This window comes from Argiope bruennichi, chromosome 10 (genome assembly GCF_947563725.1).
Source record: "Argiope bruennichi chromosome 10, qqArgBrue1.1, whole genome shotgun sequence".
In the NCBI taxonomy this organism is placed as follows: domain Eukaryota; kingdom Metazoa; phylum Arthropoda; class Arachnida; order Araneae; family Araneidae; genus Argiope; species Argiope bruennichi.
Genome location: NC_079160.1, coordinates 12,468,364 through 12,486,452, shown reverse-complemented (window position 1 = coordinate 12,486,452; position 18,089 = coordinate 12,468,364). Strand labels below are relative to the sequence as shown.

General features: G+C 30.1%; 1 protein-coding gene across 1 annotated transcript in view; it reads right to left on the bottom strand.

Moving 5' to 3' along the window:
* Window positions 1–17,705, bottom strand: part of LOC129987428 (protein FAM13B-like) — a 93,695-nt gene extending 75,990 nt beyond the window's left edge. The window contains exon 1 of the mRNA XM_056095408.1: window positions 17,687–17,705. The gene's annotated coding sequence lies outside the window, so the exon portion shown is untranslated. The remainder of the gene's footprint in view (window positions 1–17,686) is intronic.
* Window positions 17,706–18,089: the final 384 nt, after the last annotated feature.

Sequence of the window (18,089 nt, the reverse complement as noted above, 5' to 3'; positions counted from 1 at the left end):
TAAAGGTAAAAATTATGTAATAAAACTCCAAAATAATATAATTTATGTCTAAAATTTTAGTTTTTAAAAAAAACTAAAAACTTTTTATTACTTTATTTTCAGGAAAATGAAACCGGTGATAAAATACAAGGAAGGAATTTATTTAATTATTCTTAAAAATTAAAAACACTGTCCTTTTAATTTAATAAATTTTTTCGATTTTAGCTTCCTATTAATTTTGTAATTATAGATGAATTTTTTAACAATATATTAATTGAAAAAGGGACCAGAAATAAACAATCAAATTACAATCGAATTCTAAATTTTCTTACTAACCACATTTTTTTACGTAAAGGAAAAATAGCTAAAATAATACGCGAAAATTAATTAATTTCAACTGTTGCCAGCATTATGAAGTGATTTGTCCTTTAAGTCCTGACAAATAACCAATTGAAATTGCTCATACAAATAATTCGATGCTGCTTCTAAAATGAGATACAGATTGGTATTTTCTCAAAACACTGACGCACTGTGTTCGCTTCCCGGTAACTATTCAAATCATTTTTTAGCAATGATGCATTCTTCCTGCATTTTCTAAAATTATTTACATAGGAATGCGGTTTCTTTTCGACGTTCTTCGTCAAATTTCTGAGAAACGACTTCATTGTCTCGTACTTTTGACTGATTCGGAAAGCAATACTTATAGTTAAACTGGATTTGCTGAGATATTATTTATGGCTGTAAGCGCTTTTGCAACAAATTCGTGAATCATATCGTGGCGGATCCTGAAGTTACCAGAAATGACCGAATTCGGTTTTTCCGCGAAAAAATGACAGGATGAAAGTCGATTCGCAAAGCAACATTTTGAACTGCATTTTTTTGAAGTGTTATACCAATATATATATATATACAGCAATAAAAATTACTCGAAATCAAAAGAAATAGGAAAAATCACAAATAATTTCAATTAAACAATTTCTTGTAATAAAATAATAGTAATTTCTCCCTCCTTTCTCTTCGAAGCATATTAAAAAAAAAAAAAAAAAAAAAAAAAAAAAAAACGTTAGTTTGATCCTCTACTCGTAAAAGATAATACTTAGAATCGTTTAGTTTGATCTCTTATTCTTAAACGATAATGGTTAGAACCGTCTAATTTAATCAATAAATTACGAAATGTTCACTGACAGGAATAAAAGAACAAGGAGATATTTTGCACATCATATTTTTAACCGTGGGGTTCTTGAACTAGAAGATTTTCAACACTAGAACATTATTATTCTCGGAGATAATACAATACAATAACTTAATTAATATAGAGGTGTCTTTTTGAACTTAGTAGTTATATAATATTTATTACTATTATACAAAAAATGATTTTTTTTTTTTTGCCATTACAGATTCTGATAAATTTAGTCTGCCTCGTATGATTTTTCCCATCAACAACAAGCAAAATTATTTTTTTTTCTTTCCTTTTTCCATATTATTAATTTTCTATTCGGCTGATTAATTCTCCCCCCCCCACGCCCCTGCTCTTGCGCAAGATTTATCTTTTCTCTGTTCATTTGTTAATTTTATAATGCTTTAAAGTAGTAAACTATCCGTAAAATACATGGTGCAAAAACGCTTTATACGACAGAAAGCTATTAGACCTGAAGCTACTAGATTTGACACGTAGATAATTAATCGACTAACTAAAAAAACTAATCGAAATATGTAATGTTTTTATTCAAATATTTCGGGGAAAAAATGTCGTACAAAAGTCATTTTCGCACTACTTTAAAATTCGAAAATAATAATAATAACTCTCTGGTGGCATCAGCTTTATTTCCGTGTAATCTTTACTTTGGTTAAAATGAACTTTTTTACACTAATTTTAAGTGCAGTTTTGTAATATTGTTTTTCCTTGTTGCAGTAACGTGCAGCAAAATAGAAAGATTGTGAAAAATAAATGTAAATATTTCAATATGCTTACTTCTCATATATATTATATGATTATTCCGTGCTGCGCGACTGAGTAAAAATAAATGTTAGAATTTTCAGTCTGATATTAATACAATCTGATACAATCAACATGCCTACTGATTCAATCAATCTAAACAATAAAAAGCCTAAAATATTATCAAGCAAGGATGTTTTGGATTAGAGATTCGAATATCCTTTTTTTAGCGGGATTAACCACTCGAACGACATACATAATATTGCAAATAATATCTTTTTTTTTTCATTTAATTATTTCTAACACGCTCTCTAAATAATTGCGGAATCTGTAATTCTTATTCTGCAATAAGAGGGATAAAAATCTCTAAAGCCCAGGACATTACCACCAAAGATACCTAAGATTCCCTCTCTCTCTCTTTCTCTATGTGTGTAAACATAATTTCGTAGGTGCATTCCCGGAAAAAAGAAGAATTTATTTTACACAGAATTTTGAACTTAATATGGGTTAAATTAAGATAAAAATTAGGAAAATAATCAAGACTTAAATTAGATTAAGAGATATCATTACATCTTATCTCTAATATACGGAGAGATATATAGATATTGATATAAATAGAAAAATGACAGAATATGATTACGCATAATAATTAACCACAATATTCAAAATGAAAAATAGACAAATATCAAACATCTCGAATTCAAGCATACTGAAATAATGAATATTATAATGTGCACAATGAATAAAAATGTAAAGAATCGCCTCATGCGTTGCATAATCTTCATAGTAAAAATAAGAAATGTTGCGTTATGTGTTCAGTTTAAAGGTTAGGGAGAAAACAATGAAATAAAAATGAGATATTAATGAAAGTTTAAAGATGCATCATGAGATAAATGCACATACAAGAGTTCTTCTTTTGTGCAATATTCTCTATTATACTCTTCTTTGGTGCAATATTAAAAGAAGGCTGGCATTATTATTCTAGTATTTCGGAGTAATTTTTCATTATCCAAAATGAACTTAATCATGTTTATGATTCTTTTTCAAGATGATGGATTTCTAAAAAACGCTTTTGTTTATTATTCCTTTTCTAGATGGTGGAGGATCTTTTTCATATAAAAGACTCTTTATTAGGGATGAAGATTTTCTTAAATAATTATAAAGAGTAAAAGGACAAAATACCGAATAGTGGATAGGATCGTCGACTTCTCCGGCAAGCGTAAAAGTCACAATCTGATACTAAAAACGGTGCAGTAAAGAAAGAAACGGATTATGTGCTGTGACAAATAAGATACCTTAGCTAGTTCAGAAGATTGGTTGTAGTTTGACTGATTTGAGGACTTTATGCACAGATTGATTAGTGTTTCGAACGTGTCGTTGGGCCGCGGTGGCCTGGTAGTAAGATCACGGCTTCGGACCTGGAGTGTTTCCGGTTCCACCAAAGAACCGTCGTGTAAGCCGGTCTGATGCATGTTAAATTCGTCGCTGGCAAACACCTTCCCGCTGAGGTGGTGTTTAAAGCTTAGAGACAGAAGTGTCAGATGTGGTGTCGTTCTCGTCATCTGACAAAGGTTCAAAATTATGAGGTTTGACCCAAAATAACCTTAGTGGTGCTTTAAAGCGGGACATTAATATGTGAGCTAAAAAAATGACTCCAATGTGTCAAAGATCTCTCCACTTTTTTAAGAATATTTTTTGTAGACGCTATTTGAATTCCTATCGAAGCCTTATTTTTTATTATAATATATATATATATATATATATATATATATATAGGGCAATTAAATTGTTACCGTTAAAAAAATACTTGACCGTAAAGGTAATATGCAAACCATTTTCATACGAAATTGTTATAAACAACGAAGTTGGTTTTTCTTTATATAATTAAATATCTTAAGAAATGTTTAGTTTTGAAAACTAAAAACAGTAAGCCCTTGACTGAAAAACAGATTCCAAGCTATGTTTATATCGCTACTATGAGATAGTTATATGTGTTTTTTATTTCTAAAATCTTTAAATATTAAACCGATTAGTGAAATTGTGATGACATTTTTAATCGTTTATTCTACTATAAATATACATTTCTAATTAAAATTTTTGTTCTGTTATTTTAAAATAAGCATCGAGCTGGATTGAATATCAATGCAGTCCGTACATGTCCATTAATATGATAGTTTAACTTCAATAAGGGTCATAAAAAAGGAAAAAAATATCTTTTAGAATATAATGAAATCAAAAAAAAAAAAAATATGAGAAACCGACGTATTTACCGAGTGATTAAAAATTGATATTTTAATTATACATTCAAGAAATTCTTCTCACTTCTTAACCTCACTTCCCTGCGGTCATCACGGAGACGAGTAAGATAAATAAATCTCAACCTTGGCAACAACAAAGCACCGCTGGAGGCGAGATCGCGTTGACGTCATTGCAAGTATGACGACACCGGGTCTGGTATTGGTTTTCGAGGCAAATTTGTTTTTGTTTTCCTTAGACTCGAAGGGGATGAACCGATTGGTTTCTTTACCTGCAGATAATTGCGGGTTACATGGAAACATTTGCTGGAGGAAATCAGCTGCGAGACAGACACATCCGCTATTGCACAACGTGTTCGAATAGAAAGGAATTTTGGAGCAGCAAGTTTGCCGGTTTCAATTAAGTCTCAAAAATTAAGTGTACGCTTGTCTTACTGTTTTTTAAGCAATAATAAAATAAAAGGGAGAAGACGGGACTTGCAGGTTACCAGTTAGTTATTAAAAACTAGTTCATATATACAGCGCCGATGTTGTTAGGGATAAAAGTATATTCGTTCTTTTATTATTAAAAAATAGCCATTTATATGGCCAGGAAACCTTTAACAAAATATCCTTTATTATTTCAGATTTGTAAGCAAAATTTAAAGTACTAATATTAAAAATTTCAGTTTGAATATCAAATTTGCATTCAAATATCTTGAAGTTTATGAATATATTTTAGCTTTCACTAAACTGCGATTTAAACAACAAATTATTTCTACTATTTAATAGTGGTGAATATAAGCGTCGTAACACACAATTGTGCACTTTTTTCCACGACGAATATTTTCTTCATAACACACTTAATTGCTGCGACTTAGTGCAGCAGTTCTATGTTAAAACAATTAATCATCTGAATACAATTTAATTAATTAATTGTCTATATAAGAACAATTAATTAATTGTTTATATAATTAATTGTCTATATAAAGACAATTAATTAATTGTTTATATAATTCATTGTCTATATTAAATTATTTGATTGTCTGTATAAGACATTGTTTACATTACATTAATTGTCTTTATAAGGCAATGTCTATATTAAATTGATTAACTGTCTATATTGTTCTATATTAAATTAATTAATTGTCGATATAAGACATTGTCTATATTAAATTACTTAATTGTTGATAAAAGACAATTCATCATCTTACAGATTAATCATCTAAATTAAAACTAATCCTAAATCCGCAGATTTTTTTAAAGTATTTTTACAAAATATGCAAATTTAATAAATCTGTAAATTGTATGTTTAAAAAAAATTAGTAACATATAATTTTTGAGACATTCAGGATCGAGTAAACATCAATGCTATTTCTTTTTCTTTAAATTTTATTTTTTTATTTTCATGCACTTTATTTAGAGAAACTAATTTGCAAACTAAGTTGCATTTCTATTTTCAGATTGTAAGTTGTTAAAAACCATTCTGATATCTTATTCATTAACTTTTACAAAATAAATGTTTGAAATATCATATGTAGCATTGATAATGCACATGATCATGTAAAACAACTGATTATTTTTCTTAAAATCTTTAAAAACCAACATATCAAGAAAAAAAAATTGTTGTTCATTTTTTCCCCTTGTTTATTTCTGATTTCTTCTTTTCAGATATGAATAATTTGAACTTTAAATTTTCGTTTAATTTTTTTTATTATTATTTTCTGGCATTTAATTGTTGCTTAATGCATAAATCTCTTTTGGCATAATTTTGTGGAAATTATTTAATTTTTGGTAGAAGACATTCTCTTTGGATTTTTGACAGGTAAATATCAAAGCACATTTCTTCCTATTGAAAAATCACGTACACGAAAGAAAAATGCATAGCCATTTGAAAAAAGCAAAAAATAATTTTTCAACAAAGAAAACAGCTTCTTAAATTTTCCTTCAAAAAATGGTTCTTTGAAGGTTACATAAAGCAAGGAATGTAGCTTTTTTTATTTTTTGTCTAATATTCCGTTCTTTAAGACCTTGTGGTTATCATTTTAGTTCCGATTTCCTCCCCCAAGGCCTACTCATGTCGTTATCCAGACCACATAAAATATTAACACGTGTCGACCAAAATTCCTCCCCCCATAATGTTGTTGTTGGCTGAATTTAGCCGAGTGAACACATTGCTACCAGCATGTAGTAGCTTCCAAGGTCGCCAGTGCGGGAGGCTTGCTTAAAAATCTGCCAACCTTCTTTCCTCTTTTGTCATTCACCGGTTACAGAGAATGCCACAAACGTTGTTACACTAACACGCATTCGCTCAAACAAGTGTTCATGTCCTCCTTTTATGTACAAGTGTCCGCATTGTTTACAAAATGGAAATCTTCTTTTGTTGACGATTGTTATCAGAATTGGTCTTCAATCATAAGAGGATGAAAGCATTTTTTTTTTTTTTTCCAATCTCGAGTTTAAATTATATGAAACACAATCATACACAAATACTGAAAAATTATCTGGAAATTATATTTGTTGAAATATATCCTATACTATTTTGAATTAATTTTACGATTAGCTTTTGTAAATTCAGATAAATGGTTTAATAGAAACAAAACAATCTAAAAAAAATCATTAAATAATAATTTTGAAATTTTTTTTTTTTTTTCATATTATCAAAATATTATTTCTTTTTGATTGGAAATACGAAAGCGAGAAACGTAAAAAGAAATTTCGATTGAATTTAACTCTGGATGACTGACTAATATTGAAATGTTATTCCATTTTTTTAAAAAATAAATTTAAATGTTACAAAAATGAAAGTTTTAAAAATCTAGCCAATAAAAACTCGTCCTATGGAATATTCATTTCCAAATATAATAAAAATAATCAAATCTGAAAGAAAAGAAAAAGGAGTACTTTTGTAAATTTTGATAGCATTTAAGTTTAACATTCTGTGCTTCTTAGTTGCAAAATTATGAGAATATTTCAAAGTTAATACAATGCGAGTATTCTCTCAACGAATTAAAAGGAACTATATTCGAATTCAGCAAAAAAAATTTCTTTAATCTTTTTGTCTGTAGAAAAAACAGGAAGAAAAAAATTATAAAAGGAATCTCTAAAAAAATATATGATAGTCAAAAAAGCGATGAATTAACAGTCACTTTTTTTTTTTTTTTTTTTTGTCCTATACCGTTCTGAGAAATGTTAATTTGCAAAACAGGACATTCCTCAGTTTCACATGAATAAAAATAACAAATGAATAAATAAAATAATGATCAATAATGATATGGACTAATAATGACAGTAAACATTTTCATTACAAACAATGAAGTATAATAATATTATATTAAATAAAAGACAAGTCATTTTTTAAAGTTAATGAAAAATGACTATAAAAGTATTAATGTACAAGATTTTGGGCATGAGAAAAAAAGTAACCACATCAAAAAAGTTTTTTTTTTTTTTAAATTTATTAAGCATAAAACAGCGGAATAAATATTTCACTTCACTTGAATTGGTAAAAAAATGAGGAAATCGAAAAGAAAGTTTGTTTGTGAAAATATTCTTAACCTACAAATGCATATAATGTACACTTTGAATTTTAGTTTGATATTAAAACAAAACATTATCTAAAGATAATGATCTGTTTCACTATTTAATATATAAATACAAATATCTTTTTGCATATAGATATTATTCTCCAAAATTATTGTATTTGCTTATAAAAAAACTTAAATATCTCTTTCAACTACTGCATAGTTTTGGAGAAAATTTAATTTAATCTTATTCTCATTCTTTATAGTGATATCAAAAAGTAACTCATTTCATTTATAATTAGATAGGATTCTTGTTCAAAGGAACTCTTTATGGAACAGTTCTTGAGGCATTTGAAAAGTGGAACACCCTTCCATTATAACTTCATGCTTAGTCACATATCTTTGATAAAATGCCCTTTAGAAGAAGGTCAATATCTTTAATAACTTTCGTATTACAACAAAGCGTTGATAATGTAAGTAAATTAAATTAGCAAGTTAACCGAATACTCCAGTCTTACTATTTTTTAACGTTTCTGAATATCTAAAAACTGTATTCGTACAATGTAAATGAGTATTATTAAAGTGAGATTTATTACATTCTTGCGTGCCGGCGTCCTGGCATAGGGGTAGCGCGTCTTCCCTGAGATCTGGGTGTCCCGGGTTCGAGTCCCGGTTTGGGTATGGTTATTCTTACGTTGTTCTGTCTGTGAGATATGTTAATGTGCCCTCCTGTAAAAAGGGGTTGTGCAAGCGAATGAGTGATGCGTCAGTAGCTAAGTCGTATTCTCGGCCCTAATTGGCGCTACTATAAAAACAAGAGACTCTCCCCCACAGGCTTGAATCGGCTGCCTTCGAACGTTCAACAACAACGTTATGATATACGTAGTATAGAGAAAATATAGGAATTGTCAAAAAATTTGAATTCGAGTTGTTGACGAATCTCCACGTGTTAGACCTCCCTAAGTTCGAAAAAAAAAAAATTAATTTTGGAAAATGCCCGTCTATCTGTCTATGACAAAGATAAGTCAAAAACCCTTTGAGCTAGAAGGTTGAAATTTGGTATGCAATCTCTACACCAAATTTGTAGATTTCTATCAAATTTTTAGTAAAGTCTGTTCCGAGAAAGTTCATCGATTTGACTGTTCGAATATAAGTTAACATGATAATTAAAAAAACGAAGAAAGCTAAATATATTAAATTCGTCCATATATATAACATCTATAGTGTAGATATCTGCCAAATTTTGAACCAAATCCAACAATGGGTAGACTGTCTATGGGACTTTCAGAAATATGTAAACGCGATAATTCAAGAAACGCAAAAGCTTAAATATATCAAATTTGGTATGGGATTTTGTAACTACAAGTGCAATTTGGTTTCAAATTTTTGTTACTATCTTTTAAGAGAAACGTGTTCAAAAAACAAATTCTGTTTTTGAATGCTACTAACTGCATACCAGGGATTCATCGTCAAATAACTCGAAAGAGATGATAAGATAAACACATTAAAAATATCAAATTCACGCCAAAAATTCATATTTCGTAACTATTGTACGCCACTGCCATGTAAGGCGTTCTCTGACATGACAAGTTTATTAGAGAATATGCGAGAAGGTTTTAGGAAGACCATTCCGTCAGATTTTTTTTTTCTAATGTGGAAAATTTATTTTGTTTCATTTTGCAAATAAATGAGTTATTACTCATTTTAAATCGGCGACTGTGGAAAAACACCGAAATACGAATGTCCCTCATTCTTATCTTGCAATAAGCCAAGGGAATAAAAACAGCTTATTTCCCCTTTTTAATACGCCAAATGTGCCGACGAGAACAAAAAAAAGAGTATTCTATTTGGAAACAATTTATTTCCCTCTTTAATGCCAAATATGATGAAAAGGTGTAAAGAAAAGTGCAATAGCCTGGAAATCATTTATTTATCTTTTCATGGAAAATGTAATGAAAGATGAAGAAAAGAATCTATTACCTGGAAATCTTTTTTTGTGTGCTTTTTTAATGACAAATATGATCAATGGGATAAAAAAGAAATGGGCATTATACCCTGAGAACCATTGATTGTTGCCATGCCATTGCCCTCGGTTTGCTTAAATTTTTTTATCGTAAATCTTTAAACAACCTCTTTTTTTCAATTTAATATCATTTTGGGGAATATAATGCTTAAATTTATAGTCGTAATATTGAGTATGAGTCGATGTACATCTGTTTTAGCTCCATTGATTAATAATTAATTGGTTTGTCAGTTGCATGAAATGAAACATAATTTCCGATATAAAGAAATGACTTCTTTTTAATCTATCTTCAAAATAAGGAATGTGACTATGTTCGTGATAAATTTTTTGAGAAACGCTCTAGAGTACTCATATTTTTTTGAATTTTTGGATAAAAATGATTAAAAAACATCTATGAAACCAAAACACGCCATTTAAATTATATATTTTTTAAAAAATCGAAAGAGCTTTTATTTTTAGCTAAAAAGAGGTATAAACCAAAAGAAAAATTTAATTTAGAGGTGTATGAGTTGATTTGTTTAAAATTTTGCTGATAGCTTGAAATATATATTATTTAGTTCCTGAATTAAAAAATAAGCTTTATTTCTATTTATTCTTTAAATATTGAGATTCGAATAACATGAAGTTTCCAATTTTTTTTTTCGCACAATGAAGTATTAAAATAGTTATCGAATATTTCTAAAAAAAATCAATTACTTACTCACTACTTTAGGAAGTGAAGGACATACTGAAAAACTGTCATATCAAGTTTGAACACAAAAAAATCCATTAGGTTTTAATTTACGTGTTTTTTTTTTTTTTCGTATGAAAATTCTACTAAAATGTTAGAATTTCAGAAAACAGCATATATAAATATGTAAATGGGCATTATTAAGGCAATTATAACAAATAAATGGACTTGGAAACAAACTTCAAACGATTTTATAAAGAAAATTGTTCAAACATTAAGAATTTTAAATAAAAAAGAAATTTCATATTTCCACAAAAAAAATCGACTTTTCAATGTAATCTACCTTAACTGGTTTCATATTTAAAACTTTTTTTTTTTAATATTCTATCATGACGACATAAAGTTTCCACTCTATATCCGCAGCGAATTAAGTTCAATTCTGTCTGCTATTCCACCCTTACGATTGCTAATTTAACTGCAATTCTTTTAAGGCCATTGAACTTCCACCCAGCAAGACTACAACGGGGATGAAAAACCACCTTTTTGAATCCTTCCCCCGCTGGTCATTTCAGGAAGGGTATGCGAAAATAGTTGTTGCATCTTTGAAAGCAATTCTTACAGTGAAAAGAATTCGTCGAAATTAATAACGTGTGAAAATATTTAAATTCCTAACAGAGAACGAAGGTGAAATTTAATTATTATACATGTTTATTTAACTTTATTTATTTCAAGCTTGTAGAGGTGAATTTTACAATGGAATTTTCATTCACTTCCTGTTATCAAAGCTTTTTGAAATTGCACTTGCCTGTTTATTCTCAATGCTAATACACTGTTTTATTACTTCAAGGATTCAATTACCAGCCAATCGATTAATTTAATTTAATTTTTATTTCATATGAATGGCACCATCTGATCATGAATTTCGAAAGCGATTTCAAGATGCCATAGCATGTCTTTTTAACATACATTAATAATGAATGATTATAAATTAAAGACTTAAAAGTGTGAATTATTTAAAATAAATTAATAGCTTTTTAATGCTTAAATCAAGGTGTATTTTTATAAAAAATATTTTTTTTTAAAGCAAGAACATTTATCTATAATGCCAATGTGTTATTGCTAAATATATTCCAATGCTCTTAGACTATGAGATTATTAAAAGAAGCTGTTCAAGAAATTACTTATTTTTATGATTATATTGCACTTCGTTAATTTGTTAAAAAAGACTCATAAAATGGTTGGATATGCTTGTATAATTAAAGCTGCTACAGTGAGATTTTCTAACTTTTAATCCGAGACGCTTTAAAAAGTGGAAGAGTTAAGAGTCAAGAAGATTCACGTAATGACAAGGGGGAATGCAAAAAATAAATTCAATATGGCAGCACAAGAATAACTTTGCTGTACCACTAGGAAGCAAAATTAAAGAATCAAAAGTCTTGGCTGATTTAGGATAGCAATCTGCATCTTCTCTCAATTACTCTATAGTTGATTTCTAAAAATGTTTTTTTTTTATTTATTTATTTTCTTCTTACCTAAGGTATAATAATTTTTTTATTTAAAGTAATGATTTCTAATAAAAATAAAATCTGAAATATTTCATTCATATTGAGACATGTTAATGATATGCTTAGGAAAACACAGCCAATCTTATTTGATAAAAATTGTTCAGTTGAAAAAATATATATATATATTTTTATTAAAAGAGTTGCATATTAAGAATCCAGTGTAGCTTAAATTTCGTTTCAGGGGTCCGCAGCAATTACTTTTGTACAATTCAACCTCTGAGACAGGTGATACGCAGTTAGTTAGATTAATCCATTTCGTCATTTTGAACATCACAATTTCATTTTAACACGATTCATATGTTTTCAGTGAACGTATGCTCGTATGACTAGTTCAGTTTTGCATTCTCTTCGCCATCTAATTTCAATAATAATTGTCTTTAACTGAGATACTAAATAAAATGTAAACATCTCACTTCTATTTTTGTGAAATCAGCGCCTCATGCCGCATGCTCAAAGGCGCGGAGGGTTTCAATATCTGAGAATGGACACAATCAAAATAGCTTTAATTTCATCTTATCATAATTATTTAAAAACTAATCGTACATATGGAAAATAGTCTGATTAGAACTTAAAAAGATAATCTTAAAAATTATTTCTAAGTCACAAAATAAAAATAAATTATCTAGAGAGTTATTCATTAAAATAATTATTTATATGATCAAATCAATTATGAAAATTTTGGAACAAGAATAAAAAATTTCATAGTAATTAGCAGTCAAATCAACAGGGATTGGCAATAATTTTTTATTTCAATTGCCCTTTTGTAGGCTATTTTGCTGCCAGTACTTCTAGCTAAAAACAGAAATATTTACTCATCCCTCTAATCTAAACAGATTGCTTTATATATTTGTTTATTTTGACATTCTGTTTCCTTTATTGCTCTTTATTTTTTGCTCTATTTCATTCTTCACTGGGTTCTCAATTTAGAAAACTGCAGAATGAAGTAAAAATTTGAAAAGTAGATTCTATTTTCTTTCTTTTTTGTTTTTTTTTCAGGTATTCACTGAAGCGATGAATACCAATTTGCTGAATAAAATAAAGAAAACTCAAATCATAAATAAAAATAAAAGTAACCGAAAGCGGAAAAAGAAAGGAAACAAAAATTTCCCTCCAGAAAATCTTCACCTATATTTATTCCTTGACGACCTTGAGATGTCCTTGAGCAAGATTGAGTCAAATTATGTTCATATGCATGTATACACTGATATACATGAACTGTTATATGAAAAACTAGTATGTATTTTTTGTAGCGCGACGAAGCACTCAAGCGTATATTCAAAAAGAAAGGAAAATAACCGCGCAGAGGAATTTTTGTATTATTACTTTCATATTACCTTAACTGATTTGTTCTGCCCGAAAAATTTGCCTGAGAATTTATTCAGCTGTGTACCTTTAGGGCAGTGAAATCCAGAAGAAATGACAGCCCTGAACTGAAGCTAAGAAGTTTTGAATATTGTAATTATTTTAACAAGTAATAGATTGCATTTTTAGCTCTGGGATAGTTGTTAAAACATCATCATTTTTCTGCTGAAATAATCCAGTTGAATAATATTAAAAGGTAACCTATTGTTATTTTCTTTCCAAGACGAATATGAAAACATTGTTACGAATATTTAACATTGCTTCCTTGCGTGTTAAGACTCCCGGTAAAAAAGAGTGTTTTACAGATATTGTAATGATGTATAGATGTCGAGTTTATGATTCTCGATGACAAACTCGGCAATGAATTTGGCGACAAAAAATCCAGGTTTCAGAAAAGTTCAGAACCTTGGTAATATCTCCATTAGAATTAGAATTCCATCTTGTTAGAACATTCGATGTCCTATCAGGAAGCTATAAAAGCAGAGACGCACAGTCGAGTGAATTCTCTCTTTAGAGTGTTCAGCTGCTGCGAGTTCTCTCGGTTTTGTGCTGTTGCGATTGTTTAATAACGATTTGATGCTGTGGGGTTGATTTCTGAAAGTGTTGTTTTGTGTATGCTTTGTCAGTGCTTTGTAGTCTGTATTTAGTATTTTAAAGCAGAATAAAGTGATGTTATCCGGTACTGAACCTGTTGAACTTTTCGCAGAATGATTTTTCTGCAATAATATAAAGGTGAAACAAGATGACACTCTTAAAGAAATGAATTCCACTTATTCCAATATACATAGCCAAGTTTGTAAATCAAGAATTCATGATGAATGGAAATGGTAGTATTTTCCACTGCCCACAATGATTCCAATGCTCAAACCTTTAGGAATTACATAATGTGGAAATCTGACTTACAGTCCCTTCAAGACCAACGTGCAGAGAACGAAGAGGCATCATGGGATCGAAAGCTCTGAAATGGCACGTTGCCACAGGCCTACGTATTTTTGACGGTTAAGCCTAATGTTACAAAAAAAACTCATAAAATTTATATCCTAACTAGCCGCCTTTGGCGACCAGCCGGTTCGCCAAAGGCGGTTAGTAATGTTCGTTAAAATTTTAATAATTAAATATTTTATACAATTTCAACTTTAATAGCTTCTTCATCAAAATATTTTAAAACTTCAAATTTTGATTGTCATATAATTCATTCATAATATTATAAAGGCCTTCAGTCATAACGTAATATGTATATCTCATTTTCTGTTAGCACCCGTAGAATTTATGCTTTAAATTAAAGTGGAAAGAATTAATCTTCAATTAATATAATAATATTTTTTACTGAAACAAAGCATTTTTTTTATAATCTGATTACTGAAAATAGAGTCACTCAGCGTTTAAACTTTATGGGCACTAAAGATTATCTTTTTTAATTTATGTAATATCTCAAGAGTTTGTCAACAAAATTTTCTTAGATTCATTATGAGCAGATCGATTCATTAACAATGTTTAAATTTAAATGCATCAAACACTAAGAAAATAAAACGAATCGTTTAAAATAAACGGTTGAAAACAGGTTTTAAAAAACTACTTAAAAAACGATGTACTTACAACTATAAGCATATACAAAAAATATATAACTAACATAAATACAATTTACTTACAAAAGCATGCGACTAACTGAAAAATAATTTAAATCATCCATTGATAACGGTTGTCATGGCAACAATCAGAACAGAATGCGCATGCGTGAATTTTTTCCCCCAGTTACGTAACGCAAATACGTGATTTTTTTCTACGCCAGTTGGGGTAACGCTATGCGGATTAGAAATTTTTAATTTCCTTTATTCTGTTTTATTTTAATTTAAAAGTACTTCAGAATGAATCTGAAAGATCTATTCATTAACAATGTTTAATTTTAAATGCATCAAACATTAAGAAAATAAACAGAATCGATTGAAATAATCCGCCGAAAATTTTTAACCCTAGCCTCATTACTGTTGGGAGAAAAAAAAAATTGAAGCCTTTCTCATTTGGCGGTGGGGAAAATGGAAGATTTTTTTGGCGGGAAAGTTAGTTTTTAATTAATAATTAAAATTCTAATTAAAAATTCGAAAAAAGGAACCCCAGGTGCACATTCCCAACCTCCAAGGTATACATGTACCAAATTTGGTAGCTGTAGGTCAAACGGTCTGGCCTGTAGAGCGCCAACACACACACACACACATTGAGCTTTATTATAAGTATAGATATAACGACTTCAATCTTACAAGTAATATGTATAATATGTTACTGCTTAATTACAGCTTAATGCATTAATATAGAGACTGCAGCATTAATAAAAATGAATGAAATAAGAAAAATACTCAAATTTTAATTATGTCTGCGAAAACAAATACTATCCATACAAAACTTTTAGAAAGGAAATTAAGCAATAATGATCAGTAGATAATGAAATTCTTTATTGAAAATTCCCAATCTCACTAGTCAATCAACTCAATTCTCATCTTCGGTTGGAATTTATTTTAGAAGGCCCATGAGCTGCAGGCTCAGAGAGACTATTAGATGGCATATAATAATATTATTCTGCGTCTGAGGTAAATGAAACTTATGACTTGCTGTTATAACTAAAATTCTTATTATTTCACTTATCTCAGTAGGTAACAGGATCTTTTATCCATGATTAACAAAATGAAGCTCAACATAATCTCAACATATGTACCATGATTCTATATAATGTGCCTAGAAATATTTCGCCTTCATCCTCAACAGTCTGCTGAACGCAGCTTCCCATATTCTTCTAATGAAAAGATCAAAGCAATCAACAAGAGCACCGGAGTCTCTTTTAATCACATCTGGTGAGCTTATGCCAATAAATCTTCAAATCCAGAAGTATAGAACAGAAACTAATGCCCGTGCATGAAAGTCAAATGCCATATGATCCGAATGTTGAAAATATCGTTGCAGCTTGTCATTCGGTAGCATTTAAAGACTCAAATAAATCGTTCCAAAATTCACGTCGCGAATACGCGACGACGGACCTGTACAGTTAACAAGATCGCTTCGCATAGACGTGACACTGGGCCGATAAATACAGAAAAATCGCGTCGCGTATAAGATGTTAGTCCCGAAGTGGTTAACTTCAATACACAGGAGGTTTGAAATTCGTTTACTTATTTTGGAACACAACTAGAGAAGCACAAATCACCACACAATGTATGATTGAAACTCGACTGGGAAGCAGAAGATGGAGAAAGAATAGGAATCGTCAAAAAATTCCAACTCGAGATTCTGATGAATCTCCACGTTTTAGACCTCACTGAGTTCGAAAAACATATCTTTAGAAAATGTCCGACCGTCTGTCTGTGGCAAAGATACCGCAAAAATGCTTGGAGCTAGCAAGATGGTTGAAAATTTGTATACGATCATTATACCAAATTTGCCGATTTCTGTCAAATTTTGAGCAAAATCTGTTTAGAGGAAGTCTGTTTGACCGACTGTTCGAGTATAAGTGAACACGATAATTGCAAAACAAAGAGAGCTAAATTGATAAAATTCGGTACACAAATTTATCATCTACAGTGCAGACATCTGCCAAAGTTTGAGCCAATTCCAACAATGGATTGACCGTCTGTCAGTCTGTTTTTTCAGAAAAACGTAAACGAGATAATTTAAAAAGGCTATGACTTAAATATATCAAATTTGGTATGAGATTTTGTGACTACAAGTGTAGTTTTGTGTCAAATTTTTGTATCCATCGGTTGATAAAAACGCGCCTAACACACAAATTTGATTTTTGGATACTATTAATGCATGCCAGAGATTAATCGCTGAATAACTCGCCAAGGATGATTACGATAGATTCAGTAAAAATGTTAAATTCACGCCAAAGGTTAATATTTCTATGCAAGAAAGTTTTGAGAGACCACTCTCGCTAGAATTAGTATAAATGACCAGTTTCTCATGTAGAGCTGTTCGTCCAAAATTCGATGGATGTCTACAGAACTGATCAGAAAATAACGTTATAATTTTTTTCCAACTGTTAGAGTTATCGATCGGTCATGTTCACAAACAAATAAACTTAATCCCCCCCCCAAAAAAAATTGCTTTCTTAAACCCAGGGATTACTTATTACAAATGTAAACACTGGATTTTTTTATAAATATAATATTCTCTCTTAGATCTTGAGGATGTAAAAACGAAAATGATATCCCTACTTCTGGTGAGCTTCAGCTGCATTTGTCTTTCCTTCTCTGAAAAGGTATTACTGAAAGGACATCTCTGATCTCACCATTTGTTCTGTTCTTAACCCACGTCACCCTCCGACACTGACAAAAGCGATGTGGCAAGAAGAAATCCATAAAGAAACCGATTCGAACTTTTTTTTCCAATGAAACACGTCACTTACCATCCACACGGGAGGTTCATTGTGGCGGTGACAGGTCTCCTCTATGAAGCTGCATCAGGCATCGGCGAGCTGAGAATATTGGGCTATCAGCTCTGTGTCCAATCATTCAATTATTTGATATATGTAAAGGTTTGACGAAATGCTGAGCTTCTGTGCACTGCCTTTCAAGAATTCTGAGAACAGCGAGCCCTTTCTTCCTTTTTTTTATTTAATTCATTTTCCTGTCTTTTATTCGTTGCTCAATGCTTGTTTGACGTCATCTGTTGTGTAACATGCGAAGAAAAGAACTATTTTGATGAAGTGACAAGAAAATTTATTGGGGAATAATTGGAATTAGCTATTGACGTGGAAGTAGTATGATTGGTCAAGACCAACACATTAGTTTCCAAAAAGAAAAAGAAAA